The following is an 11519-nucleotide window of genomic DNA, read 5'->3' as shown; positions in this document are numbered from 1 at the left end:
AGTCTACTTTCTTTTTAGCACCCGCTTCCCTACATCACCATCCCCACCAAATGGTCAAAATTTAATGATTTAATGTATGAACCTCTTAGGCAAAAGAGATAGTAAGTTCACTTTTTTGTAGAAAAAGGAAGTCAATTAGCAAATTGGGGCCACCATTAGGCTGTTTCAGTGGCCTCTTCAGCCTCACTCTTCCAAGTATGGAGCAGCAACAACATTGCCTGGGGACTTGAGAGGCATGGACATATACAGCACACCCCAGAATCTGAACCTCTGCAGTGGTGCCCATGAGTGTGCACTTAACAAGCCCTCCGGGTGATTCTGATGCTCACTAAAGTTTTAGAAGTGCTTTACTACAGCAGTGGTTCTCAAACTCTAGCATGCATCAGAATCACCTGGAGGCTTGTTAAAACATATTGGTAAGCTTCACTCCCAGAGTTTATAGTTCACAAGTTTGAGGCTGGGCCAGAGGTTCTGCATTTCTCATAAACTTCCAGGTGATACTGATGCAGCTGGTCCAAGGACTACAATTTGAGAATGGCCGTACGACCGCACATCCAGAGGTAAATTCATCAGTTTCTTTTCTCTCTCAGGGTATGAAAACTTGAATAGGGAACACTACCTGAAGAAAAAGAAAACAAATCCATGATTTAGAAGATTACTTTTATCTCTGGCTTTCCCATTATATCTAGGGTTCTTGTATTCTACTTTGATATTGGTTATGAACCAGTTCCTCCATTTCTACGGGCGTGAAGTCACCAAGTCTCTTCATGTCTCCATAAAAATCTCTTTCAGACCCATACTTTGCCTCCTGAGGCTGATTATTGCTCCAAGATGGTTCTTTCTGCCTGCAAATCCATTCCATTTCTCTCTGTTTTCTTTATATTATCACCAGATACACCTTTCTTAAGCCACACTTTGATTGCAAAGTATAAACTTTGTAAATTTTTCAAGGATCCTCGTTCCTACCACACCAAACCTAAACTCTTCCTCTTGGTTTTCAAGACCCTGTGTCATCTAATTTCTCTTTACAACCACTCCTCTTACTAACTCTCTGCTCTGCTCAAATTGGTCCCTTTCCTGTACCACACACATACAAATTCATTTTTCATTCTTGTTATTGTCCTTACTTAGAATGCTCTTCTTTCTCCATCTAAAACCAACACATCCTTAAAGGCCCAAAAGATGTGCCATTCTCAACCAAGTTTTGCACACCAGCCACTTCTCCCTGTTCACAGCATTGTTACTAATCAATCATGTAACACAAGCTGAGATACTAGATGCCGCCTCTGGATCCTACTTAACAACAGTCCAGGCCACAACGACCAATCAAAGTGTGCACAGAAGATGAAACTTCAGTATTCTACCCCTTTGTGGCTTTTGTTATTCAACTACCCCAGAATCCACCATCTGGTATCTATTAATTCTTATTTACTAATTGCAGGCTCCCTTAGGAGAGGGGTAAGGCTTAAAATATTTCTGTATACCTCTAGAATCTCATACAGTCCTGAGTATAAGGTAAGACCTGAGAATACCAGTTTTTTTTTTTTTTTTCTAATTAGACAGAAAGTATTGTAACAGATATCATTAACTCTTATACTTGATCTGGCTGATGTCACTGGAGAGCCAATATCCCCTGAGTTCCTCAAAAAATAATACTAGAAATATTTGTTTAATTAATTTCATAGGTTCCCACAGAATAATATGGGATTTATCCTCATCTCTTCAGTAGGGAAGGAAGCAGAGAGCTATGAAATTTCTATCAGCTCAAAAGCAAACTAACCCCAAATAAGGTTATAAACTAAGCATTGTGTCTAATATAAGAGCAATAGTATAAGAAAATGACAATTTTTGATAGTGGCACTATGTAAATATCAAGCCTTATATCTTGGTTTGAATGAACATTTACAGGAGCTTTTCCTTTTTTAATCTGAAATAAAATCTTGACCTCAATTTTGTTTATTCCTCTTCATATCCTGACATATAAAATACTAAGGGAGATGTGGGGGAGGCACAGAGGCTGTGATTAAATCTGCTTCTTGAATCTATTATCTTCTTACTTTTCAGAGCTCTAATTTAAACATCTTATTTATAGTGTAATGTTCTTAAGTGTTTGCTGGGTGTATTTAAATGGGGATAGTTAATTCGGATGGTTCTAGCAGAAGTCGGGCCCAATCTCATTTTCCTAGGTGGCAGTTCCTTTCTGCTCCTAAAAAATAATATAATTTCCTCTTTTTCAGTCTAATTTCATGTTCATTGTTACTGCTCTGAATATTATGACCTCAGGCTGTATAAGTTTAATGATGTTTTTAGTTTTCATATTATCACTAATATTTGCAATCTTCACATCATGAATTTGGTATCTTCCTACAGAACTTTACATACTTATTGACATAGAAAATAAGTAAAGTCTAAAGCAGGGAATGACTTAAAAATAGTATGAGTTAGGAATTGAGAAAAAAGTGAAAACTAAATGCTATGTTTTAAATACATATTTATTAAATGAGCATAGAAAATGAACAGAAACTATTTTCAATCACACATGAAGTTGTTTTACCATCTACTCTTGTTCCCAGCTAATAAACAACTTAGGTAATAAGTACAATTCTATTATTTATGGCTTGCTTGAATAATTTCATACCAGTATATAGGGCCAGATGCAAAGTTAGATTAATTTATATACTTGCTTCTCTTGTTCTCCCCAAATTACCTTTTTTTTTTCCTTTTTTCTTTCTTTTGTTTTTTTTTTGGTTGAGTCCTCTAGAAGCAGATCCTGAGACCAGGGTAAGTTGTTTTTTAGCGACATGGTCTGGGAGAAACTGGTAAGAGATGGGAGAACAGGAATGAAAAGGGTACAAGACCATGAAGGGGGATTATTTCAGATCAGGTCTCAACCTCTGCCTGATCTGTGGGGAAGCTCCAAGTATAAATGACACTTCAGGGTTTACTCCTCCCTGAGACAAGGGAACCGGGCTTTCACTGGCTACTGGTAACTCCTGGGGAACATAACCTCCCAGGCACTTCTGCCTCTCAGTATGTCTGGGCAAGTTGTCTCCAGTAGTCCTAAAGTAGATCGATAAAGAAGATTGCAAGTGCCAGGTGTTTTCATTGATCATCTAGCCCATCAGGTCAGCTACAAGGATGCATCATTGCTTCCCCTAAGAATGTGTTTTTGGAGAACAGCCTCCAGTCATACCTTTCTCAGCCCATCAGAACTTCTCCAAAGGGAAGTGTGCCTGGTCATAGACCTCCACAATTACTATTTGCCCATACTTCCAAATGCAGGGACACTATCTCTTCTTCATCAGGTCTCCCATCTCCTCACTCACCCCTGATACTGCTACATAACAAATTATAAATACAATTTAAGTGTCTTAAGACAATAACAATTTATTTAATGTAGGATTCTGTGGGTCCCAGGCCTGGCTGGTCCCAGGTCTGGCTGTGATCCAGGCTCATGGCTAGGATTTAGAATGTTACATTAGTGTAGTAGGGCACCTGTGCCTAAAATATGTAAACATAATTCAGCTTAATTGTATCACGCATGTGTGGCTGAATGCCACTATTGTACTCTGCTATGTGGGGAGCCATGCGGTCTCCTAGGGAGAAGAAGGGGAGCACAAGAAAGGGGAACAGAAGAATAGCAGCAGCAGAAGCACATTCCCCACAATAAAGTTGGTGCCTGCCATTTCATTCTTATGTCAGCCCCTCGTGCATTCTTTCAACTGAGTGTCTCACCACCGAAACCTTCCCCTCTCGATCAGCTTGGCACTGACAGAGTCTATGGGTTGGCAAGTTAATCTGGGCTCAGCTGAATGGTTCTTCTGGTCCTGCTGGGTTCCCTCATGTGTCTAAGGTCAGCTGCAAAGTTAGGTAGGAGGACTTCTTGATCCTGTATGAACTCTATCTTATCCCTAGGGCTTCAGTTGGGATAATTGAAATGATTCGTGTCTCCTCCACTTGGAATGTGTTCTCTCATCCTTCAACAAGCTATCCCAAGCTTATTCATATGACAGAGAGAGATCCCAATAGAACAAGTAGCATTGTACAAAGTCTCATGAGATCTAGGCTCAGTACTAGCTCCCTATCACTTCTGTCACATTCCATTACTAAAAGCAACTTACACAGCCAGGCCAGATTCAAGAGGTGGAAATTAGATGCAGTCATATTGCAAAGGACATGGATATAGATATTAATAATTATGCATATTTTTTGCAACGTACCACAGCCTCTCAATGCATGATCCTCCTACTCCCAAAAGCATCAGCTTAATTCCAGGATGAGCCTAAACTTCCCAACAGAGTTTTAAGTGGAGGTTTTCTTTATCTTGTCTCCTGACATTCAAAGACATTATCCCCACTTCACTGCAAGATCTTCTATGTTCTCAGGCAGTATATTGGTCAAGATTCTCCAGAGAAACCAAACCAATAGGATATATAAAAAGAGATTTATTGTGAGAGATTGGATCTTCCAGAAACACTCTCATAAATGCACTCAGAAATAACATTTACTATATATCTGGGCATCCCTTAGCCCTGTCAAGTTGTCGCATAAAACTAACCATCATGGACATATAGAGTAGAGAGGGGAGTTAAGTTCATCTCCTTTTTCCCCTAGCAGCACAGCTTGAATAAGACAAAAATTACTTTCAGTAGATTACCCCTCTAGATATATTCAACAATGCTTATTTTCTGTTCATTTTGTGTGTTTGGGTGGGGGGGTTCATGCATCTTGTGTATCTCCATGTGACATCTGATGATTGAGAATCACAAAAGAGAGTGAAAAACATAATTCTGTTTTCAGATGCTGGGCACATTTAGCTGTTTTGCCAGATCATTCTCAGTAACTCTAACTTGTGAATTGGATAATGATAAAGGGTCTTTGGGTGCCCTCACATTCAGGAATCCATTTTAAATAAGATAACTTACAACTGAAGGCTGTCCACAGAGTGTGAGGCTGATTGCTACAAACCTCAAATGATAAAATCTGTCCCCAAAGAATTTCTTTACAAGATATAAAAGCCATTACATATTTCATCAGTTCTAAGATGCTTATTTTTTATATTTTAACAGCTCTGAAGTTAAGATGCATCTTAAAATTGACAATCTCTTAAGATTATTTGGCAGCATTTTCTTTAGGGCCCATAAAATAGTGATGAATCTTACAACCGATGTTGTCTTAGACTCGATCATGTATGATAACAAGTGTAGTTGTTTCCTCATAGAAAAAACTGGCCTGCAAAGCACACATGCTTGTTAAAGGGTAACAGTCAAGCCTTTTGACATGTCTGATAATTCAACTTAATTCTGATACTGTCTATCCTGAGATAGCATCAGATTCCACAGGTTAAGGGTTCAGTCCTACAAGAGTGTCCCCCCTACCACGCACATTTCAGCCACAAGCCACAAGCCACAAGGCCAGGCTCTTTCCAGTGCTTCTGACTAATCAGCTATAGAAAAGAGGTTCCAGTGAGCCCCTCCAACTTAGAATGCCAATCGTCAAGTCCAGGTTGTTACCTATACTTCTGACCAACTGGCTATATAAATCAGAAGTTCCTACAACCCCCTCCTTGGGTTCAATTAATCTGCTAGAACAGCTCATAGAACTCAGAAACAGTTTAATTACTAGATCATGTTATTGTAAGAGGATGTAACTCAGGACCAGCCAGATGGAAGAGATGCATAGGGCAAGGTATGTGTGAAGGGACACAGAGCTTTAATGTCCTCTCCAGGCGTGCCACTCTCCCCGGTCTCCACATGTTCACCCACCTGCTCCACATGGTCTCCAAATCCCATCCTCCTGAGTTTTTATGGAGGCTTCATTATATAGGCATGGTTGATTAAATCACTGGTCATTGGCAATTGATCTCCAGATCCTCTCTCCTTTCTTGAGGCTGGAGGGGTGGGGCAGAAAGTTCCAATTCTTGAATCACATGGTGGGTTGGTTCTCCTAGCAACCAGCCCCCATCCTTAGGTGCTTCTGAACAGTTACCTCATTAACATAACAAAACATATCCTTCTCACTTTCAACATTAAGGAGATTCTAAGAATTTTGGGAGCCATGAGCCAGGAATTGTGGGTGAAAACCAAACATATATGAGAAATATATTTTGGCAATCTGAATAATAAGATTATAAGAAATAATCTTATTTCTTATAACTCACAATATTGCACCATGACTAATTTCCAGTCAACAGCGCACCCAAATGTGCTCACCTATTTAAATTAAAATGTATATGTTAGAGAATTCAGGGTATCTTTAAAATCTCCTTTCTGCAGCTTCCCACATCTTGTCAATTTTTCCCAGTACATATGTATTCTCTTGATAATCAGAAAATTTGTTTAAATAAAGGAAAATTATCTGCAGAACAGCAGAAAAGATCACTACAAACACAAGAAGTGAACAAGATAATAAAAGAAGCCAATTCAATTGTTCAACTTATTATATGCCAGCCCACTGACCAATGGAATCCTCACATCTTCATGTGGTCAGTACTGCTGTAGTCACCACTTTACAGGTGAAGAAAAAGTGACATGGAAGGATTACATAGCTTGCCTCTGACTGCAGGTCTGTTAGTGGGGAAGAAGGATTTGAAGGTGAGCAATTAGGCTCCAGAGTCCGTGCTACCTACACTCTGAAGAATAAACAGGAAAGTAACATGAATGAGCAGGTCAGAGCCTCAAGAAGTCATTCTATTTTATCACCTCTTTGTAGCTGCGCTGTGAATGGATAATTTTATCTCTCTAAACCTCAATTTCCTAATTTGTAATGTGGGAATATTGGTGTTAATAACTGGCCCCTTGTGAGGATCAAATATAACCATAAATAAATATGCCTTGTAAATTGTCAAGTGATGTGTATATGTTATTAGTAATACCATCCTCTTTTTGCCCTCAGAACTTGGGTAAGAAAACAAGAAGTGGTTACCTCCCAAGAACCTGCTCCCCAATCTTTCTGCATTCTTCTATTCTGACGATAAAGTACTATTTTCTCTTGTACCTCAGAACTACCTACCACAGCACAGCTTCAATTCTCTTTGTGCCACGAGTATCTTGGCCAGGATTTCACAGCCAAGACAGTAAATGCATGTGTCACAACTAACCCATTCTTTGTCCATGTCAGACATTGATAACCAAACATAGATCTCATGCCAGCTTAGCCGAAACTCAAATGCTGCCTTAGAATCCTTAACAAGTGATCTCAGCAGCCACTTGCTACTACCAATCAATGAACAGTTGAAATTAAATCTACTTACCAATCCTGTTGCAAAGCAGTCCAAAAGCAGAAACTGGAATTAAAAAGTAGAGAAACTCTTTGAAATATGAGGTCAATAACAGAAGTTGCGCTACTTCAGGTCTGACATAAATTGGCTGTTGTGCAGGTCATTTGGCCTTTTGCATCTCCATTTCCTCATAGTTTTAATGAAAGAGTTGGCTTCTGGTCTCTAGCAAAATCAGCTTTTATTGCAGCCTATAGATTCCTTTTCTAACTACTAACATCTTCAAAAGTAGTTTCTTCCTTTCCTGTTAAGCACCTGAATTGCCACCCCTAATTCTTTCTCTCAATTCATTTAAGCCATATTTTGACACCTTCAAATTCCATGCCCACTACAAAGCTATTTTGTGGCTACTCCGGTTAATAGGGACCTTGCCTTCCACTGACTGACTTTTAACATTAATTGTCATGGACTCAGTGGGCATCATATGTTCTGGTGAACTAGATTGCAAGCTCCACTGAGGCAGGGCAGGTCCAGGGATCAAATATCTTTCAATCTCAGTGCCTTATATCAGTAGTCCCTAACCATTTTGGCACCAGGGACCAGTGCTCCTATGAAAATCTAAGGCTTGATGATCTGAGGTGGAGTTGAGACAGTGATGCTGGCACTTGAAAGCAGCTGCAAATACAGATGAAGCTTCACTGGCTCACCAGATGCTCACCTCTTACTGTGCAGCCCAGTTCCTAATAGGCCACAGACCGGTACTGGTCCACAGCCCAGGTTTGGGGACCCCTGCCTTACACAGTTTTATATATAATAGATGCTCAATGAAAAATACCTGAGTTTGTATTGAGTATTAGAATTTTCAAAGAACTTTCAAGTTTGCTTTTTCTAAATTGATCCACTCAATTTCCCTTGTAATTTTAACTTCGGAAATGTTGGTTAATGTTAATATTTAGGAAAAGGACTAAAACCAGTCTTCCAGTTATCCTTTAAATTATTTATTTTTCTCCATAAAGATGACAGTCATTATGTCAGGAATATAAAGTGGGAAAAAAGAAGAGGTGAAAAAAATATCTGAAATAATAGACTCGGGTTCATTTCTTAGGACTCAACTTTAACATGCATTATTCTGAGGTAGATTTTAAGTACTTCTTTTAGTTATTTTATTTAATATTATTGTATGTACTTAAATATGTCTTATAACTGATATATAATTGAATTATAATGATTGATATAAAGTATAATATAAACATCATTAGTTTATAATATAAATGTTTTATACTTTGAATAAATTATGTGATATCATACAATTTTGAGCCAACCAGATTTTATAATTATATTTAATACTTTGTAAAATAATTATTATTTATACCCTGTTTCTGTTTCCCCAAAAAAACTCTGAGAGATTTTTTAGAGTATAGTTGAAGTAATAAGATTTATATAAAAAAAGGCTTTGCATAGTTTTTACTCCCAACCCACCTCTACTCCACATTCTTTTGTTTGTTTTTATTGTGATGTGAAACATTTTGCTTTTCTTTTTTCTTTCTAATGCTGGCTTCCTCTCCGTGGACCCCTACAGTTAGGGCTTCAGGCCTACATCAGAGGGTATAAAGAAAGTACAAAGGATTAAGACACAGTTGGATTATACGATAAAGAATCTGACTGGAAAAGAAATTTCATTATCACCACCCTGGAAGTTGAGCTTCTTTCTTTACATCAAAGGGTAGAGGAGAAGGAGGGGGAAAAAAAATTTTCAAAACGGATTTCCTTTCATTTCCACTTCAATTCACTGCGGTTGGGTGTTCGGTACATTCAACACTCTCAGACCCTGAAAGGATCTGAATATGACTTTAACACGTTGGAGTTTTCAACTCAAGCAGATCTGACAGAAGAAGACAGATGCCTAAACAGATGCAGCTTATATAGAAAGAGATTATTTTTTTAACCAAAGTTGCTGATTTTTCTTCTAAAACACCTCTCCCCTGATGAGATAAGTTTTAGTGTGAAAATTCTGACATTTTTCTTTGCACATCACAGGTTTACTGTGTTTATTTTTTTCGTGGCTAATGTAATCATCCTACGGTGGGTTAAGAAGGCAATATTCAGATTCTGTCAAAACCCCTGGGATGTTGCCATGTTTTTAAAACTTCTAGCACTTCCCTGTGCTTACCAGGGGCCTGGTTTCCCTGATGTGTGAATTGCTGCAGAAATTAAAATGTGGCCAATCCTGGAATTTCTGTTGACAACCTGATGAGGGCCATGTCCCTGGAGCTCTTCTCAAGTCTCACTGATCCTGTCAGAGAAATCACTACACCTGCTCCAAATTGCTACCTGAGGAGAAGAGTAGGACTTTATAGGCATCTGAGAAAGTTGTAAAAAAGAGGTGAGAATTCTCAGCGAAGAAATGGTTTTCATATGGCTGAGGGTGAATTGAGCTGGTGTGAAATGCATAAATGACATCATGTTCTGTACCTACATGAAAAGATCTGAGAAGAACAAATACAGTTATAAAGACAATGGAGGAAAATGAAATGAGTTCTCTTCCTATCAGTCCTACAGTTTTTGTAAGCCTGCAACAAAACATACCACTTAAGTTGGTTGATTGACCAACATTGATTGATCAACACTGACCCTCAATATTCCTGAGACAGCAAAGCCAAGAAAGAATAATCCACATTTTCTGCATCCAACCTCTTCAATTCTTCTTAATGACACCATTCCCTCTTTTTTCTAGAGTAGCAGCCCTGAGAGTGCGGTCAAATAGACCAGCTGCATCACCATCACCTGGGAACCTGTTAGATATGTTAAAAATAGGGCTTCATCCTAGACATACTGGCTCAGAAACTCTGGAATGGAGCTCAGCATTCTGTATTTTAACAAACTTGCAGTATGTTCCTAATGCACACAAAAGTTTGAAAACCACTGCTCTAGTGTAAAACATCATTAGTCTCTCAATCTCAACTGATTTATTCTCATCAGCATGTAATATGTTCCAGTTCCTACTACATTAAAAAAATCCTTTCTTGTCTTCATAACTTCTAGCTATCGTCCCTCTCTCTTCTCTATCACAACATTTATTTTAAAATCTTTTCTGTAGAGCAAGGTAAAGAAATATAAACTTCAGACTTTGTTTTTCCACAAAGACACTGGATTAACAATATACAGGCCAAAAAGCCTTTATGAGAACTCCAGAAACCAGTTAAGAAGTTGCGGTATCCAGGCATGATCAAAACCAAGTTGCAGTAACCAGGCATGATCAGCTGCATTGAAACAGGTTAGAAAAAAACATTTCTTTTCACCCATGTAGCACCTTTCCCAAGCCAGCACAGCTCAGCACAGTTAAGAGTAAATGCCCAATTCATGGCTTCTCTATCGGCAGAGGGGAGGAGGGAGAAGAGTGGAATGTATATCTACCTCTCCCGCTTTTCGGGAGACTACCTGAGGGGCTGGTTTCCATCTTGTCTGACTCAGCACTGATGGAAATCTGGCATACTTTGGATGTTTGGAGATTGTTGAGGGGAAAAAAAAGAGCTCCTTGTCTGGTTGTAGCATCAGAGAATCTATAATACTGAAGACAGACACCAGAGCAAAAAAGAGATTACAAGCTCACGAAAAAGAAACCAGCAGAGACCCACGCCAAGAGGCATTATAATTAAAATGTCAAAAGTTAAGGACAAGGAGAGAATCTTAAAAGCAGCAAGAGAAAAATAACTTGTTATATACAAGGGAACTCTGATAAGACTATCATCAGATTTTTTAGCAGAAACTTTTCAGGCCAGAGGGTGTGGCATTATATATTCAGTGTTGAAAGCAAAAGAACTTTCAACCAAAAATACTCTACCCAGGAAAGTTAAGATTCAGAATTAAAAGAGAGATAGTTTTCCAGGTAACCAAGTGATAAAGGAGTTCATCACCACTAAATTGGCCTTATAAGAAAGGTTAAAGAAACTTCTTTAAGCTGAAAAGAAAGAGCACTAACTAGCAGCAGGAACACATATGAAAGAATAAATATCGTTGAAAAGTGAACTATACAGTAACGGTAGTGGATTAATGAAGATATGATGGTTCAAAGACAAAAGTAAAAAAACTAACTGTAAATATAACTAGTTAAGGAATACAAGATAAAGAAGAGTAAATGGAACATCAAAACAAAACATTAGAGGAAGAGTAAATATGTTGAACTTTAAATTGGGATCAAACTTAAGCAATTATCAATTTAGACTGTTATATTGTATATATTATCATATTGTTATATGTAAGCCTAATGGTAACCATAAAACAGAAAATCTATAGTAAATATGCA

This window comes from Pteropus alecto, unplaced genomic scaffold (genome assembly GCF_000325575.1).
Source record: "Pteropus alecto unplaced genomic scaffold, ASM32557v1 scaffold45, whole genome shotgun sequence".
NCBI lineage: Eukaryota > Metazoa > Chordata > Mammalia > Chiroptera > Pteropodidae > Pteropus > Pteropus alecto.
This window is presented reverse-complemented; position numbering follows the sequence as displayed.